The sequence below is a fragment of the Heterocephalus glaber genome, unplaced genomic scaffold (assembly GCF_053883595.1).
Source record: "Heterocephalus glaber isolate CG9 unplaced genomic scaffold, H.glaber_assembly_v1.0 deba00001472, whole genome shotgun sequence".
In the NCBI taxonomy this organism is placed as follows: domain Eukaryota; kingdom Metazoa; phylum Chordata; class Mammalia; order Rodentia; family Bathyergidae; genus Heterocephalus; species Heterocephalus glaber.
The window spans coordinates 50,750,316-50,778,069 of NW_028258315.1; the positions used below are offsets into that span (position 1 = coordinate 50,750,316).

The 27,754-nt window shown below is 39.9% G+C and overlaps 1 protein-coding gene across 6 annotated transcripts in view; it reads right to left on the reverse strand.

Annotated features, from left to right (window-relative positions):
- Positions 1–27,754, reverse strand: part of Eif4e3 (eukaryotic translation initiation factor 4E family member 3) — a 259,816-nt gene that overhangs the window by 61,997 nt on the left and 170,065 nt on the right. The window contains exon 8 of one of the 6 annotated variants that reach the window (XM_087181345.1): positions 4,068–14,881. The exons of the other annotated variants lie outside the window; for them this stretch is intronic. The gene's annotated coding sequence lies outside the window, so the exon portion shown is untranslated. Of the gene's footprint in view, positions 1–4,067; positions 14,882–27,754 lie in introns of those variants that run through there. 6 annotated transcript variants of the gene reach the window in all.

Below are 27,754 nucleotides of genomic sequence, written 5' to 3' on the forward strand. Positions count from 1 at the left end.
CAGGATATTTCTAGTTGTTGATTCCAAACACAACAACATATAACTATCTTTCCCCTCAGACACTCCTGGGATTACTCAAGCACAAGGGCACAGACTTATTTTGCCCTCTGATGAATGGTGCATCCCTGATTAAATGAAAACCTTAGATGCATATAAAAAGTCCAAGTATTAAATGTGGCAACAGCCTACATAGACAGATGATCATAGTTAGAGCCATAAGTCACATGCAAGTTTCCAGGTTCCTCAAGTTACAGTGTGCACAATGTGTACATTTCTTGCATACAATGTGATTTAAATGGAATCCTATGTTTTCATTTAAAATCTTATTTTAGTTGTTTCAAGAGACAAACATACAAAAATAAAGAAACAATCATTGCTATCTACATGGAACTGACTGTACACTGACTGAGATGCACCACAACTGCCCCAGACATTAAACCTTTAAATCTTTTGATCTCTACCATCTATGACTGGGCTTCCAGAACAATTCAGACAGAAAGAATTCAAAGAATGGAATATATTGTTACAGCAAATCCCTTGAGCCTTTTCCATATTACTTAATTTCATCAAATGCATCAATCATGTCTTAAAACATTCCTTCTAGGAAGTATTTAAATTCTCAGCAGTTAGTGCCTTTATTTCAGTCTAGATTTCTGCAACAAATACCACCCTATGTTATGATTTGTTTCTAGATACCTCCCAAAGCCTCAAGTGGTCATAGATGGGACTTTTCAGAGGTGGCTAAATCTGGAGTGTGTGTGATGCTAGGACCAAGGGTATATGAGTACTAAATTAGTCCACTGATTGGTTTGGCATAGCTCTGGGTAGGTAAGGATGCCCCACCCTTAAGTGAGTGTACTGTCCATCCTAAGGGTGGGTAGGCTGCATAAGATATAAGGGATAGAAAGGTCACTAATTGCTTCTTGCTTGTCATTTGTCATTTGCTATGTGGTCGCTTGCTTGCTGTTTGCTGCCTTCTGTCTGCCCTGATTTGCCATGAACTGTTTACCCTCTGTGATGCCCCTCTGCCGTGCCACCCTGTCTTGGAGCCAACCAACTATGAACTGAAACCTCTACAAAATGTGAGCTAAATAAACCTTTCCTCCTTTAACTTTGGCTGTCGGGTATTTTGTCTCAACACTGAGAAAAGTAACCAAGACACCCTACTATACATGTAATTCATCCTTTAATAAATACCTATGTGTATATGAAGAACCCATGGAGACATAGATAAATTAAGATAAAGACCTGCCCTGGACAAAATTAAGTCTGCCTGAAAGAGAATTATACAAAGAACTAATTGCTACTCAACATTATCAAAGGCAGAACCAGTGCAATACGACAGGAAAAAGAAACAAGAAAAAAGAGAAAACTGTATTCAAGAGATGTCACATTTCTTGGGTGTTTTAAAAATCAACAATAAAAATATAAACCCTAATGAGAGTTAAACAAGATGATCAAATATAAAATATGTAAAAACAGAGCTGTCTACATACCAAAATTAATAAGAAAATATGAATGGAATGTTATTTTTTAAATACAGGTATATTGTAGAACTATAAAATTTTGATGAGAAACAAAAATGAATGCTTGAATTAAAAGATAAAAGTATTTTCCTGGATAGAGATATAATACAGGAAAAATAACAATTCTTTTCACATGATTAGCTATTCCAAATTTCAAACAAAAATGAAAATGGAAATCATTTTAAACAAAAAACTCAAAAAGTGGTTCAGAAATACATTTAAAACTAACAAAAGCAAACAAAACTTGTCTAAGGTAATAATGATCATGAAATATATGATCTTAAAGATAAATCACAATAATTAAAACAATATGGAATTGACAGAGAACTAGGTAATCAAATCAAAGAAAATATAAAAATATACTGATGATCATTAAAATAACAGCAAATATCTGAGTACTTCCTATATGGCAGGTGCTTCACATTTTGAGTCACCAGAATAATTTATCATCCAAATTTAGATTCTTTCAAAGTTGGTTATTTTAACATTAACAATAACATAAGCAGAATATCTTGCATATATGCCTGTATTTTAATCAGTCTCCTGACTGTAACTGTCCCTTTTACCACATTACCAACAAGTTTCTGGAATAATGTTAGGAATAATGTTAGTCATATTATTTTTATTATTTTCATAGAACTTCCTGTCATATTCTTGAAAGTTGTATTTATGATTAATAAATATGAATTTCTGACACCTTCAAATGTCAGTATCTCTGGCCCATAATATTGAGAAAACAGTCTTTGCACAGGTACTAAAGTATCTGCTAAAATGAAGATCTCAATTTTACTATTTTATATTGAAATGTAAAAATATTTGAACCCAATATTTTCACAGATCATCTTTTTAACTGAGTTCTTTTCTTGGATAAATCGTTTTACAAAATTTGTTAAATAAATTAACTTGCTCTGTAGTTTCTTGCAATGTCTGGCCAAATTTAAATTCCCCAAAATTTCAGGCATTATTCATTTCACTTCTGAACAGAACTCACATTATCTGATTTAAAATAAGCGCTCCTTGAAAACATTCTCCCCAGTGGTGGATACTTTCAAGTACGGTTGCACAATTTCAAAAATAAAACTCGTTCACTCTTGAGCTTTCATTATTTAAACTTGTTCAGTTTTTCCTTTCCCTTTGCAAAAAAAAGTGTAATACTGTCCTGTTTGCAATGTTTTTTTCCAATAGTTGTAATTTGCTAACAGTTTCAAAAGTTGTACATGTCTGCATGCACTCTATTCTTTGAGGTACTAAATTTCCAATAGATTTTGAATAAAATACAATGAAAATTTAGAGAACTTATTTAGAAAATTTAATACTATCATTCACTTTTATTAATTTACAGAAGTTGCTTGAAGTTTCAAACATTACTATAATTTAATTGACAGTCAAATATTTGGGCTATTTAACATTAATGTCAACATTAAAATTTTGTAGTTTGCCAGGTATGCTAGCACATGCCTATAATACCACCACTCTAGAAGGCTAAGGCAGAAGGATAGCGAGTTTGAGCCCAACCTGAACAACTTAGCAATTTAGTGAGACTCTGTCTCAAAAAATAAAAGGAGGGCTGAGGATGTAGCTTACTGCAAAAGCTCTGGGTTCAGTCCCCAGCACCACCACTGCCACCACCACCAAAGGAAAGTAGTTTGATTATCTGCGAACATATAAAATATCTGTAATGTTGGTAATTAGCTACAGCTTCAATTGATACGAAATATATGCTCATCATATATCTAATAACATTTGACTCCACAGGTTTTGTAATCTACTAAAAATAGACTTTCCACAATATGTTCTCAAAAAAATTCAAATTTATTTTTAACCACAAAACTTTACCTGTTGTTAAATTTGTAAAAGAATTTACAAAAATGTTAAGATATAAAGAATTACAAAATGTTAGATACTTTATCTTTAACAGAATAAAATTCCAAGAACTTTAACTCTTCAATGTCATGTTTAGAAAGCCCATTACAATGAAACATAATACAATTTTTTCTTTTCAAATTCTTGTGTCTTGAATTTTTCTAGGTAACATATAAGAATTTCAAGCAAAAATTCAAAACATTGCAATAGTCAGCATAAATGAACTAATTTTATTCCATGAATAGAATGGAAATAACTGAATTATTGGAGTGGCCACAGGAAATTGACATCATGTATTGTTCACAAAAAACTTCTATAAGCAGTATAACATGTTAAAAGTCATCAATTCCTTTTTTTGGATGTGTTTAAGAAATCTAGGAACCCAACATGAGTAAATTTAGTTTAGAAAAAGTCATTTGATCTAAATGAAAAGTCATGTTACACAGGGTAAAATATAAATGCACTTTCTGCTACCATGTATAGGCACAACCTTCTTTTTAAAGATAACTTTCAAAACAATGTGTACTTTTGAGCAAATGGATCTCATAATTGTATGCTCAATGATTACTGTCCACAGTGGACAGTAATTTTCAAACACAATTTTATTGAAGTTCATTTCCATGGTGACCATCCTCAAAAAAATCATGTGTATTTCATTAAACAGTTCTAGTTTTCTTAAAGTTCATCAGCGCCAAAAGAATTTATCCAAAAATATATTTTTGAAAACTTGGACAAACAATAAAAAAAAATTTGTAATTTGACAGCATCCAAAAATGAGAAAAAGCCAGCCATTACAAGAACATTCAACACTGCTTCTTACAGCAGAACTGCTTAGCTTGTTTCCCACACGACCTTAGCCATCTACACCAAGCACAATGAGAACAGAAGGAGTTCGTGACAGTGTACCCCAAAGGGTCATGGGAGAAGGGAGAACTGCCAAGTCATCTTTCAGAGGTCACTACACACGTATGACAAGGGAAGCCATTCAGAAGCAGAAATGGCATACAAAGTAAAAATCTGTTTATAATAATATTTTCATATAAAATAAAAAATCTGCAATAAATGTTAAACCCGACAGGATTCTTGGGCAATAGGTAAAAAATCAGAATTGTTCTAGATTCACTGAAATGAATAATCACTCCTTTCTGTAATTATCTCTTTTATTCCCCACCCCATCCTCATTTCCATATTAGATGCAGGCAGAGAACCTTAAGGCAAGTTCTCCAGGCCACGGGCTTACAATGGCAAAAGCTAACACCAGAGTCCACATATATAACCACCACATGACACTGCTTCCCTGTGAAACAGAACAGAAAAAAGCACAAGGGAAAAAAAGCCATATTTTTATGAAATTTCAGTGTACCATGCAGCATTTTAAATCAACAATGAAAAAGCATTATTCAAAAAACTATTTCTGGAACCTTAAGCTACTTGTCTTAACAATCAAGTCAAACCCTTGACGCACACCATACATTGAGATAAAATTAAAAATAGTACAGAATTAAATACTTTTTAAAACAAAAAAGAGAAAAGAGAAAAATGAGGAAGAGGGAGAAAAGAAGGAAATGAAGAAAACCATAAAGCATTTATTTAAAAATAAATGTGTTTGGGCCAGGGATTTAGCTCAGTGGTTTCGCTGCCTGCTGCGCAAGCACAAGGACCCAAGTTTGATCCCCAGTACCAAAAAAAAAAAAAAAAAAAATGTGTTGGTTGTAAAAATCTCTTACAGAATGTTACAAGGTATAAATAAAAAGATTATAAAAATAGGGGCAATTATTCCAAAACATACTTTATACATGATACTTAAAAAAAGAAAAATTTACAAAAATACCAAAGTCTACAATGTAAAAGATAACATAAATCAGTAATAATCGAAATACCACATTTTAAAACTCTGAATATAATACAGATATGAAAACCACAAAACCGTAACAAATGGCCACAAATCAAAGAGTGTGAGAAATATAATTGCATTAGCTATGGAAAAAGAGCACCGGGTGCAGCTTTACCCTAGCTACATGGAAGGCTGAGGAAGGAGGATCATGAGTTTGAGGCCAGCCTGGGCAACATACTAAGATCTTGTCTCTAAATAAAAAATGTTTTAAAGGGCTGGGAATGGCCAAAAAAGGTCAGTATTTGACATATCGCGCCTGCATTAAACCCACTGATAGAATTTATACTAAAGAAATAATAAAGAGATACAAACAAATTTATGCACTTAAAGGCTGAACTCAGAATTATTTTTGTTAAAAAAAAAGTCTGAAAACAAAGTAAACCTTCACTAAAAGGATGGCTAAATAAATCATAGTATACCATGAACTGAATGAAATTCTAGCAATCTTCTAAAAACATGTTTACAGAGAATATTTAATGACACAAAAATCTGTAATATAAAGTTTCATAAAAATAAGCAGAAAACAAAACTGATCTCATTTACATGTGTTCATTCACAAGAACAGATTTTTAAAAGGTAGGTTTAAATGCACCATCCTACTGTTTTCTTTTGGGTCGGGGATATAATAAGACTTTTTAGAGACTTTATTTTTTTCTTAACCAGGGATCGAATTCTGGATCTTGTGCTTGCGAGGCAGGTGTGGCACCACTGAGTCAAATCCCTGGCCCCAAGACTCAACATTTTTTAAAACTGACAAAGGTACCTTTCTAAACAAATAACAGGGAAATTACAGTGAAATAAATCATATACACAAGTTTAAATATCACATGATTTCTCTTACATGAGAAATCTAAAATATAAAGAGCAAAATAAAAGATCACTGGAAGTAGAGAGACGTTTTCAAAGGGGAAGGGGAACGAGATGGGAGGAAGGGAAATGGGGGGAGGGACAGAAAAGGGGTGAAAAACTTGAAAGAAAAAGTGGAAATAGAACTATAGCAACTGGGAAGGGAACAAAGAGATGTAAGAAGAGGAAGAATGGGAGGCGGAGGGACAAAAACAGAATTACAATGTGCTATGTGCATGTACCAACCCCCCCGATAAATGTAATCAGTATGTAACGCAAACTTGTACTAATAAAACAAATTATAAAAAATAAAACACATAAAGCTAGGAAATTAGTAGCTTACTATATGGATGAGAAGTAAAAATCTGAATTAAGAAGATGCAGGTTTAGAGAAAAATAATGTTAAGCATTTGCATGTTTGTATACCTCCAGATTATCTTCCACTTACTATGGGCATGGTCAATTTAAAACTTTCCCTGGGGGAAAAATAAATCTGCTCACTCTAAAACAAAGTTCTGGCTGGGGATTTAGCTCAGTGGTTTCGCCACCTGCTGTCCAAGCGCAAGGACCTGTGTTTGATCCCCCGTACCAAAAAAAAACCACAGTTCACTGTATCCCAAAACTGACTTCCTAAGAAACTATCCTTAAAAACTCATTCTCAGGGGGCCGGGGATTTAGCTCAGTTGTCCTGGTGCCTGCCTCAAAAGCGTAAGTTCCCAAGTTTGATCCCTGGTACCAAAAAAAAACTCACTCTCAACCAGTCAGGGTGGTTCACACCTCATTCTAGGAGGCTGACGTAGGATGATCACAAGTTCTGGCCCAGCCTGGGCATCTTAGCAACATAGCAAAACCTTGTCAATGGATGGATGGATGGATGGATGGATGGATGGATAAATGGAGGGAGGGAGGGTGAAAGAGAGGGCTGAGAATGTAGGTCAGTGCAAAGGCCTCTGATTTAGTCCCCAGTACTGAAAACAAGCAAAACTCGCTCTCCTTATGAATACTAACCTGCGCCAAGAAACCTGACAGAAAAAGTAACCCTCTACTGTTTCCACTGCAGTGAGACCACACAAGGAAGGTGGCCCAGGTTGAAGGATAGCATTCAAATGTGAATTCTGCCTCCAGAAGAAGTGAAGTAGATAAAGCTGGAAAACGCTAGCACTTGTCTTCCTTGTGAGTTTCTCCTCTTTGTATTCTTTATGTGTCAGAAGAAAGGAACCAGCTGCCTTCCATCTTACACACAATTTGAATGGCTTTGCTGGTACTTGTCCCCCACCAGAGACTTGTGCTTTCCACACCCACCCAGTCTCCTTGGAAACCTGAACTTCTCTGGGGCTCAGCAGCATGACCTCCTCAGAGAACTTCCCTCTGTCCCCATGACTACCTTGGCACCCAACAACCTTCCCCACACATGGGTGTGGCCATCTTCTGTCCCCATCTTGCTTCTTCAAGAGGAACTCCTGCCTCAGACACAGCCCACAGCCCACAGGCCCTATGAGCTCAGGAAGTCTGGGCTTGCCCCATCCCACTACTATGAGCTCAGAAACCCAGCTAAGCTGGTCAGGAAGGGCTTCCATCTGCTCACAAATCAGCAGTTCAGCGGAGAAGGCAGAGGAAGTTTTCTGGGAGGATGCAGAGAACAGAGTTTCTCACTCTTAAGAGAAGGCAGCAGGACCAGACAGCCTCTCCCTTCCTCTCTGTGCCAGTTAGGAATCCCTACAGACATTCTGTTTCTGAAGTGAGGACAGGGAATCATCAAGAACTCAAGTTGTGCCTCAAGGCCTTCCCATGAAACAAGCTCACCTATAACTGTGTGGGCTCAGCTAAAGGTTTTCTGTAATGTATGAATGAAAGTTTCCTAACTGGTAGAATGGACAATCATGGTTCTCACCAGGCAAACCTCATTTCTTATTCTACTACAAACAACCTTTGTTTCCTGTATGGGACTCAGCCCTCACACATTCTCAGTTCCGGTGCTCTGATGGAGCTGACCTGCTCCCCCACCCCTCAGTCTAAGCTCCAGGATAGAGAAGGAAGCAAGGAGGGCAACCCCAAACTGCTGGACAGCTGTCACATTAACCTTTTCCGATCCTGCGAGGGCCCTATGGACACCTCCTGCTAGAAATATGGAGAAAGAAATAAAAATTCCATTGGAATCTTCTACTGGAGATGCTTGTATGGTAAAATATAAATCTAGATCTTCAGACAGTCATCTTCCCACCAGAAGAAATGAAATGGCTAAGACTGTAGGAAACAATGAGAAGGCAAGGTGAGAGATGGAAAGAGCCAGTCATCTCTGACAAAACTGATTCAGCATCTGGATCCCTCCATCCCTAACACTTAAGAACCATAAATATGCTTCAGTTCTATGAGCCATTAAACAATCTTCTGTTTCCTAAGTTTAAAATGGATTTCGGCTGCAAGGGTTCCCATTACCCCTTGCTAATGCTACAGACTCCTCCAGGGAGAGGGAGCTGCTCTGATAATGACCATGTTTTTCATCCTTGTAGCTTCCATGTCTGTAAAAGAACCAGGCTCACAGATCCAGGTATAGCCACTGAGAAGTCATTAAAATCCTCCCAGGCTCAGTTTCATAATTTCAAAAACAGTATGTTTAATCACAAAGACAGATAATAACAAGGGTGGTAAGGCAATGGAGAAACTGGAACCCATGTGCATTGCTAATGGGAACATAAAACAGTTCAGCTGCTTTGGAAAAGTTTGATGGTTGCTCAAAAGGTTAAAGAGAGAAAGTACCATACCATCAGCAACTCCACTTCTAGGAATATACCCGAGAGACTATACCCAAGGAATATACCCTGAAAATATATGACAATACAAGGACTTGTATATGAATGTACACAGTATGGTTGATTACAAAAGCCAAAAGTGGAATAAGCCAAATGTCCATCAACAAATGAATACAGAAACAAAATGTGGCACATGGTGAAATAGTATTCAGCCATTAAAAAGCAATCCAGTATTGATTTGTGCTTCACCATGAACGCATTTTGAAAACATTATGCTGCATGAAGAATCTAGACACAAAACGTCGCGTGTTGTACAACTCTATTCGTCTGAAATATCCATAACAGGGAAATCTATAGACACAAAAAGTAGATTAAGGGATGGGCTAGGGCTCAGGGGTTTTGGAGGAAATGGGGGGAGTGACTACTAAATGAGATTTCTTTTGTGGAAGATGAAATGTCTTAAAACTGGCTGTGGTTGAGAGTTACACAACTGTGTGCATACACTAAAACCTATTGAAGGGTACACAGTGCTAGGGATTAAACCTAGAGCCACTAAGCTATATTCCAAGGCTTTTAAAATTTTGAGACAAGGTCTAAGTAGCCCAGGCTGGCCTATAACTTGTGATCATCCTGCCTCAGCCTCCCCAGTAACTGGGATTACAAGTGTGCATACATGCATCCTACATTTACTCTCTAACATGATCACAATGGGGCCTTAATTTGTATGTCTCAATGCTAGGTGGCTTGAATCACCGTTGGTACACCCATGCCTTCTCCATTAGATGGCTTTTTATTAATTTAATTAGTAAAAAGACCAACAAGGGCTGGGGATTTAGCTCAGTGGTTCTGCCGCCTGCCTCAAAAGCAAAAAGTTCCCAAGTTTGATCCCTGGTACCAAAAAAAAAAAAACAAGTGATTATGTACCACCAGCGGTTCAAGCTGGTGGGAATGCTTTAACGAGTTTACACTTGTGAATTATATCTCAATAACGCTGGTACCAAAAAAAAAGGCCAGTTGAACCAGATAGTGACCAAGGTCACTTGCCACTGTGACATACTATGATTCTTTATGGTATTTTCGGTGAAACAGGAAAAAAAATCTAGCTGTGTAACCCTGAGCAAACTCCTCCCATCTGCCACTCAGCTTTTTCAACTATAAAATGAGATGGAAGCCTCTTCCTTGGGAGGTGGCAGTGAAGACAGACAAAATGAAATGACACACAGGATACATTTCAACATCACCAGGTGACTCTGAGTATGGAGACACCAAACTGGCAAAGCTGACATTTGCTGGCTTGCCCTGTACACAGCTGCCCCTCTTATGGACAGTTTCAGTTACCTGTGGTCAACTGCATTCCGAAAATGCTTCATGGAGATTTTGAAGGAAAGAGAGAATCACATTCACATAGTATGTTACAACTGTTCCACTGTTAGTTATCATTAATCCCGTACCATACCTAATATATAAATTAAACCTTATCGGGGCACATATGTTTAGCAAAGATACATTATGTATACGGTTGCACATATATTCTGGGGAGGCACCCACTGGAGGCCTTGGCACAGATCCCCTGTGGGACCTCACATGTGACCCCAGGGAGAATCACTGTACCTCGAATTCCACTCCATGCACACTATCACTGCCATAAAGCACCACTGTGCTCCTTTACGGGCAGTCTCTTTCAATACTCCACCAACTTTATAAATCACAAAGATGCACTTCCATTTCAGCTTCTTATTTCGGATAGGATAAGAAAGAAAGAAAATGCAAATAAGTTATGGCAAGTAGCAAATAAATGTTTTTCATCTTTTGCTTACAAAGCCAAGACCTGATCCCCGACTGCTACAAACTACTTCCATGTGTCTCCAGCCCAGCAGAGAGGAAAGGTGGCCAAATGCTCAGGCCTGATGATAGGAGTTTGGGTTTCAAACCAAGACTCCCCTAACAAGTCTCGGTTTTGGGCTTCTGCCTCCTCAGTCATCAAGAAGTGGAAGAATTTGAAAGACTTCTCCATGAGTCCTCTCAATGGCTCTTTCTGGCCCAACAGGGAGGGGAAGAATAATCACTATGGGCACATTCAGGGCAACCACAGTAGCCCCTGTGATTTACAAAGGGCTCACGATGTTCTAGGCCTTCTGCCCGGTTCTAAGTGCATTACATGCATTAGCTTCTCTAATCCTCACCACTAGCCTTACGCAGTTGCTGCTACCATCACATTGTGTGGGTACAAAAACTGAAGCAACTTCCACAAGGTCATGCAGCCAGAGAGCAGTGACACAGGATCCAATGCAATATGCACTGGGTCAGACTCTTCACTAGGTACAACAGAACCACTGCCTCTCAGCACCAGAACTTTAGGGACAGTCGATGTACCTTTTATCAAAGGCTGAGGATGTGCCAGACCAGGCATGACAAGATTCATCCTCAACATCCCTACAGATTTGTAATATTTTTACCAAACCATTGTACAGAGGAGCAAACTGAGGCCAAAGCAACCTACCCAAGGCAACCCGAATGCTGGCCACAGAGGGACTCAATCCTGCTGTGCCTTGTTCAGGAACCATATGTAGAAGGAATGGAATGATTTGGATTTTCTATTGATGAAACTGGTTCTTCTCCAAACAGGAAGCTAAGCGATGATATACGGGTCCCACACATATGTGACCACAACTTCTTTGTCTTTTGTATTTGAAGTTCCCTCCCTCCTTTATAAGCAGTGGGAAAAGAACTACGACTTTTCTGGAAAATACAGGATGGGAGGCCAGCAAGGCCAGGAAGATGACCGAGGACACCAGGATGACCCTGCAAGGCAAGGTGGGGACAAAGCATGGAGGGTGTGCATGACAGGTGGCTAGGAAGCACCGTATTCTGTGATATGCACTTGTAAGGCTCATTTAAGGCTCGTTGTGACAAAGACCAGTATGTGGCCAAGAGCAGATGCTGGACCCCCCATGCAGGCAAAGTAATTCGACCTCCGCAATCCCTGCAGGACAAAGGCCCCAGGCCATCCTTAGAGACAATACCTTATTTAGATATAATCACTGGCCTAGGAGAATATTCCAACATTTAGAAAACCTGTTATATTAGCCACAGGGCCTCCATTTTCAATCATTTTTACATTTCAAAATAAGGAAATATGTATCACAGTTCCAAATCCAGAGTAGAATTTTTCACTCTAGACAATGAATTCATCTTTTAAAGACAGCTTCCGCCAGGTGTGGTGGCACACGTCTATAATCCCAGCAATCTGGAAGGCTGAGGCAGGAGGATCATAAGATTGAGCATAATTCAGGCAATTTAGCAACTCAGCAAGATCCTGTCTCAAAATAAAAAATGAAGGGCTAGAAATACAGATCAGGGCAAAGGCCCCAAGTTCAATCACTAATACTGAAAAAAAAAAAAAAGAGTATGTAAATGCCACCAGACCAGCAGTAACTACACTGCTGTGTCCCAGACAGGTGCAGCCCCAGAACCAGGGCTTCCCTCTTATACCCATCCAAGACCCAGGCAAGTTGGAGCCAGACTTCGGCCCAACTCCACCCTCTTAATCCTCCAGCACATTCGAGTGCCCACAGCGCCAGATTATCAGCAAGCTGATAACGCTCAGATATCATACCTGCTCCGCACCATGTCAGTGGGGCTTCCTGGGGCCAGGTAAGCTTTCACTTCCTGTTATCTACACCTGTACCAACTTCAAAAGCAAATGAAAGCATCCAACAAAACTGTATTTTAGGAGCTTATATTCAAAAGTAAAGAGACAAAAATTAAAGCAAGCCAACCCAAACTTGGAACTGCAACAAGGTAAAGAACCTGAAGCTCCAGTTCTCACACTCGATCTTTCTGGATTTTAGTGATTTCTGTGAAGTTCCTCATCCTTAAGGTTCTGGCTACTTAATATAAGACAGGCTGATATGCAATAATCATAAGCAATACCAGGTACAAAACTACTATATATGTGCCATGTGTTACATCTTCATGGATTATTTAAGCCGTATGAACAAACTAATGAAGTAAGTTCTGTTATGTGCTTTTTTTTTTTTTTTTTTTTTTTTAATTACCGGAGATCAAACTCAGGTCCTTGCACAGCAGGCAGCGAAACCACTGAGCTAAATCTCCGGTCCTGTTATGTGCTTTTAAACACACATAAACACATTTACAGATGATGAAGGCGGCTCAGAAAAGTTAATAAAATTTAAGTCACCCAATATCCCAGGTGCTATGGTATACATCTATGATTCCAGGTACTCGGGAGGCTGAGGCAGGAGGATTACAAATTCAAGCCCATACTGAGCATCTTACCAACTTGGTAAAATCTTTCTCAAAATAAAAAAGGGCTGGGGATATAGCTCAGTGCAAAGGCCTTGGGTTTGTTTAATCCCCAGTACTGCCAAAAGAACAAAAAAACAGGGCCAGGGATTTAGCTCAGTGGTTCCGGCACCTGCCTCGAAAGCACAAGGTCCCGAGTTTGATCACAGGTACCAAAAAAAGAAAAGAAAAAAACCCCAAAAAACAAAACTTCTTTAAACGAAAGTCAGCTACACTCAATTCCTGGCTCTGCACTGCTGTATTATAATCTGACTGGCACATGTAACTGCCCTGACCAGGATTGGGTATGTCCCCAACCAGAACCACAGGCTTAACGTCCTTCACAGTAACAAAATTTTTTATCATGAGAGAGTTCAATGATTTCTGCAGAGTTTTGTTTTCTGTACTGTTTGTTTTTGCAGTGCTGGGGATGAACCCGGGGCCTTGTGCATGGAAGGCAGGTGCTCTACCACTGAGCTGTACTCTATTCCAACTCCTGTTTTTTAAAAATTATTTACAGGTGGGAAGTGAACAAGCAAGTAATCTTTTGGGGAAGTTATTTCCATGCTGTTTGTGGAATATAGAAACTGCAAAGACGAAAGGAAAGAGATCAAATCACCCAGCAAGGAGTTAAGGACTACAGACACCAAAGCTTTCTGTCACTCTGTCCCTGATGGAGGTTTAAAAAGCCTGGAAAATGACAGCTTCGTGGACTTCAGACTATAAGTCAACATTACCCAACAGGTAGGCTGTCATAGGGACACCAGGCACACAGCAGGCTTTAAAGATATTCCCTAGCAGTGCCTTTTTTTTTTTAAGTATTTTTATTTTATTTTTTTTCCAGTACTGGGGATCAAACTCAGGACCTTGTGCTTGTGAGGCAGGCGTGGTGCTACTGAGCTGAATCCTCAGCCCTAGCAGTTCTTTTTTAATAAGAACTTATTGTTAGGACACTTTGTTTTGGTTTTTAGCAATTTGTTGAGTAAGATTCATTGTGGAACAAACAGTCTTCGCTAAATGCACATGTTTGTGGGGAGGGGGGTACTAAGAAAACTCTTAATAAGAAATTCAAATCAAGAATTACTCAAGACAACACCTGCCTTCTGGCCTAATGGAAAAATCAATCTGTCAGGTCTTAATGAAGTGCTCAAGCTAGAAAGAAAAAGCACTTGCTTATACTGGGTAAAGTACCTAGCATATTTTTGGTAGTCAAAATGAAAACCATATTTGCCACAGAAATTGTTAACTGTGCATGAAGAAGACCCCTTTGAGCCCGGGTAGTCATATGTTTAGTAAACACTGTAAAAGGTTGAGGAAGATGAAAAACCTCATAAATAATGACACCGGGGATGGATGTCTAAATGACGTTTGTATTAAAATGATTTGCTGAGGGGCTGTGGGTTTAGCTCAGTGGTTCTGCCACCTGCCTGGCAAGCTCTAGGTCCCGAGTTCAATTCCCAGTACCAAAAAAAAAAAAAAAAAAAAAAAAAAAAGATTTACTGAGGATGTTCAAAAGTAAGCTGGGGTAGGATGGGTAGAATGATCAGAAAACAGTGCTATCTGGCCCACTAGTAATTTGGGGCTAATAAATGAACAAATAAGGGCTGGGCATGGTGGCTCCTACCTGTAATCCCAGCACTCTGAGAAGCTGAGGCAGGAGGAGCACGCATTTGAACCCAGCCTGGGCTATTCAGTGACTGAAATAAAAAATAAAAATCGGCTGGAGATGTAGCTCAGTGCAAAGGCCCTGGATTCAATCCCCACTATAGGGAGAGAGGAAAGAAAAACAGTGAAGAGATGAACAAATTAGGAATTATATAATATGTAAATAAGTGAATGAATGAATAAATAAATGAATGCATATCCACATGTTACTTCCACAATGGCAAACAAAATAATTTAATTCTTTAATCTATGTAATCACTAATAAATGTATGGGGACAAGAACATCCATATTCTCACTGACCATGACGACAAATCTTAAAAATTCTGAGCAAAGCCCCGGAGGCGCAGCCCACACCAATGTGGCTAAATGCTCCCCCAGAATGGGTCATGGTCACAGCAGGGAGTGACAGATGTGAAGCCAATGGGAAATCCCTTTTTCCAACCTGCAAAGCAGCACAGACAGCTCGTACTCCAACCACCCTGCTGGAGGTGGGGAAATGCAGACACTGGAAGCTGGGGGAGGCTTACAAGTTAATAACTGGTTTGCAAATGGAGAGCTGTCCTGAGCGGCACTCGCACTCCCCAGATCTACACAGCAGAGACCTGGGCAGGGAGCAGTCATGAAAACAGCGTACAGAAACACATTCAAATCCCAAGCCTGCCTCTGCAACTGTGCTGTCTAACCCTGGGCCCAACTGCAGGGTCCTTTCTAGTCTGGCAATGTGAAAAAAAACATATGTGGCAAAAGCTCACAGATGGCTCTGAGGGTCAAGCCTGCAGCATCTGAGGGATGGCGGCCAGTGTGGGTCACTCATGTGCTATCTGTGCCTCCTTTTCTCACCAGACCTGGGCTGCAGAGGTTGATGTCATTCTTGTGGAAAAAGTGTCTGGCTCCAGCTCATTCTGAAAGGCATCATCTCCAAGGTGGTAGCCACAGTCCTCACCTCCCCCCCAAGCTTTAGCTCCCTGGAAGGGCCAGAAAGGTTAAACATCCCTCCCCCATGGGTCCCAGGTGCTCCTCCTAAACTCATTGACCTCTCCCCAGAAACACACAGACCCCTCCTCCCTGGGCTCTCACAAAGCACCGCTCCCCCTCCCCTCAGAGGGCAGCCCCTCCTCACACACTCAGTCCCCTCAAACTGTCTATGCCACCCTGTCAAGAAAAGCCACTGCAAAGTATGGTAGCACATACCATGGGTGGTAATCTCTGCTACCTGGAAGGCTGAGGCAGGAGGATCACAAGGTGGAAGCCAAATGGTCAACTTAGTAACTTAGCAAGACCCTACCTTAAGATAAAAAAAAAATTTTAAAAAAAACAAAGCTTAGAAGGTAAGTTTTTTAACCTTCTCAATTTTCATCATCCAATATTCTAAAGAAAAAGGAGGAAGAGAACTTCTGATACCTTGTACTCATAAAACACAAATTTAGGTAAGAGAAAGACTTCTTATTCTTTAATATGAAGCCTCCACGAACGAACTGTTTACAGAGACCCAATGGTCTGTTAAGGGCTCTGCTCCCGGGTGCCTCCTGTAGGCCTGAACACCAGCCAGTGCCACACAATGGAACTCAAGGATGCAGTCACTTGCTTCTGGACACCAAAGCTACAAGTCGCAGAGAATCAGTGCATATGACAGGGGAGAACAAAAACTACCTAGTCTGAGGGGAGGCATTCCAGACTGATCCAGTGATATTAACATTCTGAAAGTCAGTGCTGCAAGAAAAATCCTTTGGCTTCAAACTCAACTGGACCTGAACCACCCCAGGGAAGATGGCTTTATCAGTGCGGTCGCCCCTTCTGTCCAAGGGAGCAGGACTGTGTCACCTTCTGCATATCCTACAGCTTGGGCCATCCAAGTCTCCACAACATAGGCCTCCTTACCATGTAACTGCTGAAAGCAGTGAAACAGAGAACCCTTCCCAAAAGCATCTACTTGTTTAACAACTAATACTTTAGGGTACCAGGAGGAAAAGAACAGAAACTCCTTCCTGAGACAGCCTTCCGACTGGAGGTCCACTGGGTCTCCTCAGAGTGAAGCCAAGGGCAAGTGACAATAAGGAGCAAAGAAGGTGACAGGGACAGAAGGTACAGGATGGTAACATCCTGGGAGAGAGCTGTAGAGGAAATGGAAGGAAAGAAAGGAGGGAGGGGAAGGAAGAAAGGATCCTGCAGAGCACCCTGTACAAGACCTGGAGAGGATGCAGGACCTGGAGACTTGCAGCTCAGTCTGGGTGCAGTCATGGAGACAGAGCCCAGACCCCCCAGAGAGAAAGAGTGACAAAGGTGGCCCTCAGTCTGCTGTGCCCATCCCAGCCCACGCTCTGCTCTTGGGAAGGAAGCCTTGGTGCAGAGAAGCAAAGCTTGATGTCAGGTTTCGAATCCCAGCAGGGCCAGCTTCATGCGCTTCTGACCTGTGCAGTCACACACAGCCCCATACTCAGCAAAGCTCCACACTCAAAAGACCCGCTCTTTGTTGAATGGTCTGCTGGCACCATCTTGAATTTTTCCCACCCTGTGGTACTGGGGATTCAATCGAGGGCCCTTGCACCGAGCTACATCCCCAGTCCTTTTTTTTTTTTAATCGTGAGACAGGGTCTCACTAGGTTGCTAGGTTACCCAAGCTGAGCTAAAATCTGTGACCCTCCTGCCTCGGCCTCCCAGAGTCCTAGGATTACAGGCGTGTTCCATGTCACTCAGCTCTTAATAATTTCTAATAAGAGAGCAGTACATTTTAATTTTGAACTTGACTGTCAAATATACAGCTGGTCTACTTTTTTGAATTTTCAAAAGCCTCCATATGGATACATATGGAAAGACTTAGATTCTTCTTGTACATTTTTAGAGACAGCTTGTTTCATGGGCCTGATTTTGTGGTTCTAGATTCCCCAAATTTGATATATACCATGGACCCCAAGCAGTTTCTCACTTTATGCCTAATAAATGCTCAAAGAATGAAGCCAAGGGCAAAGAATGAAAGCCAAGATATGCCTAGTCTGTCAGCCCTCGACGGAAAGCAAGACAAAGGTGTCACTAACAGGTTAAATGAGGATATGGCAGATGCATGCATGTTTAGCCTCCTGAGCTTGTGTGAGTGCCACCTCCTCACCCAAAGTCACTTCCAGAGCCTCAAGCTTATGCTATTTATCCACAACCAGACAAATACTGCCCATCTTTGCACATACAGGTATGTACACACACACATGAACACACACACACATACACACACACACACACACACACAGAGAACACTGCCAGCCCCATGGGCCTGTTCCATGTTTAATCCCTTGCATGCTTCAAACACAAAAGACCATGTCATCCAGATGGTACTGTCCTGAAAGAGAGAGAAAACCAAACATAAAGGTATATGGTGGAAGACCAAGCAGTTATTAATAATTATCTAAAAAAGCCTTTTTATGATGCAAGAAGAACTACTAATACAGTATGGAAGAAAGCACATAACAAAAGTGTACAATGCAGCCAGGCATGGTGGCGCATACTATAATCCCTATAATCCCGGCATTCTAGGAAGCTGAGGCAGGAGGATCACAAATTCAAACTCACCAAGCTTGAGCAACTTAGTGATTTAGCAAGACCTGCTAAGACCCTGTCTCAGAATTTAAAAAGCAAAAAGTAAAAAGTCTGGGGTTATAGCTCAGTGTGAAGGCCTTGAGTTCAATACCTAGTACACCAAAAAAAATAAAAATAAAAAATAAAAAAACTACATGGATCATGATCTGTATACAGTATTATTTTTTAAATTGTACATCTCCATATATATATATATATATATATATACATATATATATATACACACACATAGTATATGTTTCTGTACTCAAGCACACTTAAGACACATACACTCATAAATACATCCTAACATAGATATGAATATTATTGTGATCCAGTGGCTACATGTCATAGTGAAAGTCATGACCCCTCTCTGAACCACAGTGCCCTCACCAAGCAAAGCATGGCTTGGACAGGACTGTCACTGAGGTCCTCTGGAGCTCTGACACATGCCCAAGTCTGGAGGGCAGCGTGGCTCCATTCATACTCCATATCTCAAATGCAAACCTGCTCCCACTTGCCCCCTCATTCTGACAGGAAACTTTATTGCTCAAGTGGCATGGGGAAAGAGAAGAAATTATTTTTCAAAGATATGGATACAGATAATGGCTATGGATACATTACAACTTTTTTTTTTTTTTGGTACCGGGGATCAAGCTTGGGTCCTTGCGTTTACGAGACAGGTAGCAGAACCACTGAGCTAAATCCTCAGCCCTATCACAACTTTTTTAAATACATTACTCTTTTTTCTGGGGGGGGGTGGTGGTCAGGGATTGAACTCAGATCCTTCCGCTTGCGCAGCAGGCGGCGAAACCACTAAGCCAAATCCCTGGCCCCAAAACACATTACTTTTTGAGTTATTCATTGTGTCACCCTCTCTAACCCAAGGGCCAAGGATACTTTTACATGGAATAATGCAAGTTCAAGTTCAAGGGAAACAGCCCACCCTCTTTCCGCCTCTATTCAGCTCCCTCACTCACTGGGAGTGTTCAGACTCCCCGAGATTTTCCCATTCTGAAAGAGAAGCCATTCCGAGAGCCACGTTCTGTGACCACCCATGATCTACATTACACACAAGTGTTAGAAAATACAGAGGGATCCAGCGTAATTAAGAGCATTAAGCAATCATCTCAGAGCAAGGAGGCAGTTGAAGAAAAGAAGAACAGAGTGCGGGCAATGCTTTGGGAAATAAATTCCACAGCCTTTCACCAAGTCGAAATCTTGGCTTTGGACACACATAAAAATGAGCCTGGCCTGATCTTAGCTCCTGTGGACATCTGCCAGATCACAACATTTGACCCAATTGGCCTGCCTTACCACAGAGAGGGCCACTGCTGGAACTACAGATGGTGTGGCTAGTCAGAGCCAACAGGCACGGATGGGTGGCAGCCGCAAAATGGCAGACTACAGCTGGCCCAGCCCAGGGTGGGAGTCCCTGCTTCCAAGAGAATCATTTTTGTAATGCATTAGAAACAATAACATCAGGGCAGACTCACACCTGATTTTCTACTTTTGTAGACTTCACTCACTGTTTCTTCCATCCTATAAAATGTAGCCAATTATCCTCTCATTTCTTTTTTTTTCTTGTCACTTTGTGCTGCCTACACAGTAAACCAGCTGCTAACCTCTGTCCATGGACAAATGTCTGCTAGAGAGCAACATTAGAAATCCTTCACAACAAAGAAGGTAGGGTCACTGTTTTCCCACACGGTTTTAGGAACCTGGGAAGAGATGATGAGTTACAAGTACTACTTCTCTTTAAATAAACCATTACCAAGTATAACCTTATTTGATATGAGAAGCTCAACTTTTTGTTTAAATTAAAACTGTTGGTAACATGTAACACAACTCTAATAGTCCCTGTTTAACACACACCAGTCATTTAAAAAGAGCACTGTCCAAACATTCCCACTTTGTTATAGTTTTCTCCGCTCATTATGGAAACCTTATCTACCTTTAGATTGTGTTGTTTAACATCACTGGTCATTTATGCTATTTACCGAGTATCTGATACTCCTAATAAAATGTCAGTACAAATAACCAAGTTGTCTAGGAGGGAAAAAAAATTTTTTCCCAACCTTCCCTGGCTGGTCAAGGTAAACATCTCTAGATGCTTGGAGTCAGTCACATTTACACAAATTCCTTTTCTCTTTCCTCTGAAATTACAAAAGATAATCATTTTACTCAGCAATGAACCTGACTAAATTGAAACTCTGTATATCAGAATTAAATATGTTCTATCTACTCAAAATGAACAGTGTATTATTTATCACTAATACTTAATGACACAAAAACTGATAACTTTCTCCGATTATCCCACTGATTGCATCTAGTCTCGCATCATCGATTCTCTTGGTCATTAGCATAATCACAGAGCATCAACTCCGGCTTATGCAGCAAGTTTGGTAACAAGAGCTGAAAGTAGACACACACTATTTTAAAAACATGTTCCGATTTCCATCTAAGTATATCTTTATTTATATGGCTTTCTTACCATAAAGATGCCAGTCTTTTAAATTATGCAAAAATCACTTTCTACACTGAAGAACAAGGTGCTATATCATAACAAGGATACAGAAGTATAAAGCGCCTGTTAATTAAACATCGCTTTTTAACTTGCTTCCCTGCATATGTAACTGTTAAATTCTAAGCCAAGTCTTTAAATAAGAATGAGAAAATGGCTAGGCTCCTTCGAATGAAGCCTTTGCCTATTTTTTTCCTTAATATAACAGATCAGCCACTTGATAGATTATTCAAATTTTCTAATACATGGTTGAGATTATTTAAGGATCCCCTCAAAAATACTACCAAATAAACAAACTAAAGTTTGAGTGCAGACTGATGCATTCATATTCATCCTAAACTTTTGTATAGTACTACAGAATGCTGGTGCTGGGTTTTGGGGTAAAATGCAAAGAACTTGTCTTGAATTAATATTCAGCACTTCAAAAGGTTCATGTAGAAAAAAGAAAAAGCTATAGCCACATGTATCCAGATGGATGAACATTACTAACTCTATTAGATTTTTTTTAAAAAAGCAAACTACTAAAGAATACATATAGCAGGGTTCTATCAATATAAACCTTGAACATGAAAAACAAGATCTCATATTTTGGGGACTATGAGATAAAAGAACCAGCCAGCTGAGAACAGGGTCACCTCACCTGCACCGGCAAAGGGGGGGGGGGTGTCAGGAAAGAGGGACAGCCAGAAAGTGTCTCACCTAAATTGCAGAATGTTCTTTCCCCAACTGGGCTACAGGTACATGGGTGTTCAGGGAATTATTCTTTGTTGCTTTTCAGTCTCTTACATATTTCATAATAAAAACAAAAATATAAGCACACAGTTCTAAGAGAAATAGCTTTGCAACATCTGCCCGATTTTTTTCCTCAGAATTTCTCCACTCTGATGGATCCAGGTTACTAAAGCCAAGGTACCACTACTGTATTCAACTATGGGGGCACTGGTTACAAACATTGAAACCTGTATCTCAACACAAAATCCTTTTCTGCTGTTTTCAAAACTGTTTATTATCACCTCATACTTAAAGAATTCTTTAACCTCAGCACTGGGCTATGGGAAAGTCATCTCTAACAGAGATACTTCTCTATATTTAGTAAAAGCAATTGTCTTGCTTCCTAAGCAAAACAAAACAAAAACAGACACTGAAATGAGATCTTTCTTTAAGGATCTTACAAATTTTCAGTGGTTACAAATACACTTGCAGGAAAGCATAGGCTAGAAGCAGACCTGGGGTGTGGCTTCAGGACAAACAGGTGTGAGTGAAACGGCAGCTTTGGCCAAGTGGGTAGGCACTTCTTCCAACCCTGTATCCCCATCCCAGAATATTCAAACCTGGTGCTGCAGTTGCCAAAAAGACAGTGAGACAAAAGCAGAGGCATCTCCAGTCAGGGGCAAGGAGAATTACTTGCTTCTACAAGTATAAGAATTTGTTGCAAGGTTACCAAAGTTAAGGCTGCACGTTTACTGTCAACATGCATCACACTGCAACAAAAGCCATTATTTAGAAAATAAGATGAACGTGTTTAAGCAGTTGAACCCTTCTTAAAACCAGAGAAAGCATGCAAAACAGCAGCAAGTCTGCAACAACACGCCTGATGAAGCCCATAAAAGAGAACCCAGACCAAATCATTTTCTTTTTCAATACGCTACCTATGTTGTCCCAAATTATCTGCCATTGCATAGAGACAGCCACAATTTCTAAAGATGCTGCATCCCTCTTCTCAGGGTTCAACCAGCTTCTTTCCAAATAATTAAACGTGGCAAACTCTCTATTAGAAAATATCTCCAATACATCACTAAAAAGGGTCTGTCGTTGATTCCCTAATGAAATATCAGTTAATTACTTAACCTTTCGTAATGAAATGATTAACATCCTTTCAACAAACAAGGCAGCATGACTTAATATCAAGCTGAGATTTCATCAACCAATGACAGTCATGTTACTGTGCATCTTCTACCTTGTATTTTTTCAATCAGTTCCATTTCTCATCTTTTTTAGCAACGCTTTATTCAGTGACAGACACACTCTAGGTTTAAAACTTGGCTCATCTGAGTTTTTTTTCTTTTAAGTGCTTCAGAGTCCCAACAAAAATAAAAACTTTGAACAGGATCACTCCAAATGCCACCTGAAGCCAAGGTCGAAGGAACTGTAAAGACCTAAACATAAAAACAACTGCCAACTTCTTGGCAGCTATTAAAATAAATCCACACCCAGTCAAAATGGAAATTTGAAAAAACATTAGATGAGGGCATTTTGGACCAACACTTTATCACTGGGTAACATCAAAAGGCACATTATAAATACAGACAAAAAACATCTGTACAACTTTTATTTAAATAACTCTTTTGATCTCAATAGTTAGATCTTTAGCTGAATCCCTGAATATTTAAACAAGCCTCTTTAGCATTTTATTTTCCTTTATCTCATAATCTTGGAAGATGCATTCTTCTTATGATTCTGATTTGCATGGCATCACTGAGTAAGCTATTTCCATCAATATTCCAGCATGCCCCATCACATACACTGATAGAGAATTTCCCAAGATGCTTATGGAAGTCAAAATACTTGTGCCAGCAGGGTTACTCTAATGAGTAAACAGTTTGGATCTTTAAAAGAAGATGGATTATTCAGAGAAAAAAAATAGTTCAGAAAGCCATTTGACACTAATTGGTAGCTACACCGTGACAACGCCCACTGGGAAACGTAGATGCAGCAAAGAAATAATTGGAAAGGAAATATCTGATACTTGGTGAAAACTACCAATGTCCCAGATTCTCCGTATTACTCTGCTACGTGGTAAGGTTCTTGTTCAGTCTGTTTCTCTAAGTATCTAGCGTTTCTTTTTGTGCTTGATTCTGAAAAGGGGGCATCTATGTCTCTCTTGGGTTTCACAACAGCCAAACAACTCAATTAAACCTTTATGAAGTGTTGTCAGCTTTTCTCCAACTCTGATCATTGAGGACTCCAGCTTTTCCACTTTGGTGTGCACAAGAATCACGTGGCTGATTTTTTTAAACTGCAAATGCTGGCCCCACCCTAGAGGTGATTTGTCCAGCAGCAAGACAAGGTCTGTGCCTGAACAAGGACTGCTGGGATTCCAACATGCATGATGGCTAAAAAACACCCATTTTCATTCTTAATACAAATTGAAATACACTCAAAATAAAACAGAGGAAGCCAGGTGTGGTGGTTCATGCCTGTAATCCCAGCACTTGGGCGACAGGCAGAAAGATCACAAGTTTGAGGTCAGCCTGGACTACATAGTAAGACCCTGTCTCAAAACAAAACAAAAAATACAGGCTAGGCCTCAACATAAAGAAAAAAAATCAGTACTACAGAAGAGACTTCAGTTCCAGAATCTTTAGTAGGTTGAATCATGTGGCCCATGGGTCTCTGTTTTAGCGAGCATTAGAATTACACGGGAAAGTTTGTTATAAATGTACATTACATTCCCATGTCAGACATCATGAATTCTGATTCAAAGATCTGTATTTTTAGTAACTACCATGCATACGCATGCGTGCACACACACACACACACACACACACGAAACACACAGATCTGGATGCAGGTGAGCAGAGGACCTCACGCTTAAGAGTGCTGAATAAGGACCACCTGCAACCTCCCCTCACCTCAGACACAAGCACCAGTCTCCACCTCACCCTGTGTTCAACTGGTCCCAGCAGGAAAGGCACCAGCACTCTCTGGTCAGGCATTGCCAACTCAGGGGACAGACACTGGGGCTGTAGAAAACTCAAGCTGAGTGATGACACGCCCCTGTACCCCTGTATCACTAAGCTCACACCTTCAAATATAACCCCTAATTCACAGGCAGGAACCTAGAGCACAGAAAGCCACATTATGATTCAAATGCACGGCTGAGAGGGAGAGGAAGACACCTCAGGAATTCAGTTTGGAGAATGATGCGAGAAATACTACTCAGTGTCCTAGTAAACAAAGCAGATCACAAAATTAGCTCAAATCAGAGAATCTGGCAAAATGTGGATGTCCACTTCATTTACTAGTAATAAATAAATACATACCCAAATATAAATCTTTGTCCCATCCTAAAAGGATTTATTCTAACATAAACAGGGACCCAACAACACCATGCTCTGACCCACTGACTGTTCCTGAGTGAACTGCACTGTAAGATGCGAGCCTCTAATGCCTGAAAACCAAAACAGAAGGACGTGAGTTTTCTTTTCAGTGATTCCCTCCATCTCAGCTGCCTGAATTAGCAGCAGTTTGAGGAAATAAATTCATCACAGAATGATCCTGAGTATAGAGAACAAAATAGTAAACAGAACAATGGAACACAATTTTGTACTTACTCATATTCTATTTTTTTTTTTTTAAAAAAACCTATTTTATTAAAAATGTGATTTGGAAAGAAAGTGCAATTAGCTTCACACAGGCACTGCTGAGATGTTCTCGAACACACCAGACATATGTAAATATCTCGTGATATCAGTTCCATTTGAGTAGACCTGTCAAGATATTTACAGGGCTTGACAGTACTTCTATCTTTAATTAAATTTTTGCTCAGATACTTTAATGTAATTTAAATAGATTATTAGTTGTCAGGATCTAATATAAATTTTGTTTACGATTTAGTTACTTTAAGTACTTGGATTGAAGAAACTAATTTAACCCCACAACTGAGCAGCTTTAAGCATGAAGACCAAAACCAGTGAAAAGCTCCCACCGCCCTGCGCACTCTCGCAAGAATCTTGTAAATTTCATGGCAGTAAAATGAGCACCCCTTTTAACAAGAGAGCAGCTTGGAGATACTCATAAGGACAGGCCATTTACACCTGGTTCAGGTGTTCTTCCCTTCGGCAGCTATCTCTCCTAGTGGTTGCCAGATAGGAACCATTTTTCTTCCATAAAATAACGACCAAACAAACACCTGTTGTGCACAAGAGGCAGGACATTAAAACAGGCATCAGGGGACTGCGAAAAGAAAGACAAGCTTGCACAGACAGCCACCAGCCAGTCTGGTCAATAGATTTCACAACTGGGCAAAGTAAGAGTGTAGGAGGAAAAAAAGACACAGCTTTCAGCACAACAGTCTCATGAATGGAAGCTGCCTTCTAAACAAGGCTTGAAAACTGCCTTCGCAGAAACTAGCTAAGACATTAATTTACTAAAGAAACAAAGCCCACTGTCTAGTTGTTTTTCCCAATCGACATGCGCTCTCCCCCACATCCCTCATATTTCCTCTTTACAGAGTATCACCTTTGGAGCCTTTAGTGCACCCATATTATCTACGGGATGCAAAACCAAAGCACTTCTTAAAATCAAACATTTTTTACATTTATTTTTAGGGTGGCAACACAAGCTAAATCTGCCTAATTTCCATTAAGCACATGGTCACATGCACACTGAAAGAAACTATAAAAGTCCTGGAGAGTGGGAACTGTCAGGCATATGATACCCCAAGTATGAACAGGTTTGTCTGTTTCAGGAACCTGCCTCATCACATGGCCTGTGCCAGCCCAGCTTTTGGCATCTCTAACTTTAATTCATCCGAGTACCAGACACGACAGTTTTAAAAATCAGTTTAAGATGGCTTTCTGGATGGCGCACACATAACTAAAGTGGCCTGCAGATTTGGGTAGCAAGTCACAGGAAAGATCATTTATAGAAAATTCATGGCCCCAAGTGCAAACTTATTTGGCTTGCTGGCTGGTTTCACAAGTTCAATGTTTGATCACCTGGTGAGATTTACTACCGTCAATTTAAAAAAAAAAATCCCTTGCAAATACTAAAAGGATACACAGTCTTGTGTATAAAGTTCACCTGTCTATTTAGCAGATGCCTTTCCAGGGGTTATTTTCTTTAGAAAACAAACCCCTACCTGCCTGGGGCTTTCAAAAGACTAGACTCAAAAACATACTTTTTTAAAAAAAAGGCCAGTACTGCTGGCTTAGCAAAAAATGGCATTTACTATAACTGAAAACTATAAAAGGAGTATGACATCTAACAGGATAAGAAAGGAAAGGAAAAAGCCCTTAGCAAAAATTATTAGAAAAAAAATACCACCTGTGCAAATCAAGCTATGCTTTGGAAACCCTTTCTCTGTCCTACAGAAACAGCTCATACTCTGCCTTGAAGTTGCAATTAAACTGTAGTAATTTAAGATTATCGGGAGAGCAAAGGGCAGTGGGAGCTCTTTGGAGGGTTTTCCTCCCCACTTAATGCTCTTCAGTCAGGGGTTAAATGAGTTGCTTTAATGTAAGTACCTTAAAGTAACTGAATCATAAACAAAATTTATACTATTTTCTGACAGCCTGCAATCTATTTAAATTTTTAGTGATGTGTGTCTAAAATTATTTTTAAAACACAAAACTCTTGCTGTGTCCTGTAAACAGTCTTGGCATATCCACTAAAAATTGAAGAGCCCTTTAAAAACTATACCCAGCCTTGTTGGAAAACCCATACTTTTTGTGATGCAGATTCTAACAAGATAAAGTGTTTCAAAATTGAGCCTGAATCTTAACTAAAACATGAAAACCAAATATGCACAATAAGAAGAGCTCCAAAGAGGAAGCTAGGTTCAAAAGAAGTTGTCACATCTGCTATATTCTCCTTTCTCTTTCTTAATTTTGGCATCACCCATGTTGTTGGTATAGATATATTTGTTTGGGAAATATCCCAATTCTTCTGTTAATTTAAACAACTGCTGAAAACACAATACCCCTCAACAAAGCTTAAGAATATAAATGTACAAAGTCAGGAGTCTCCTGTTAAGAAAACCAAGGAAAAATGTAGTAACAGAAAAAACCACGCAAATGCCTAATATTAACTCAG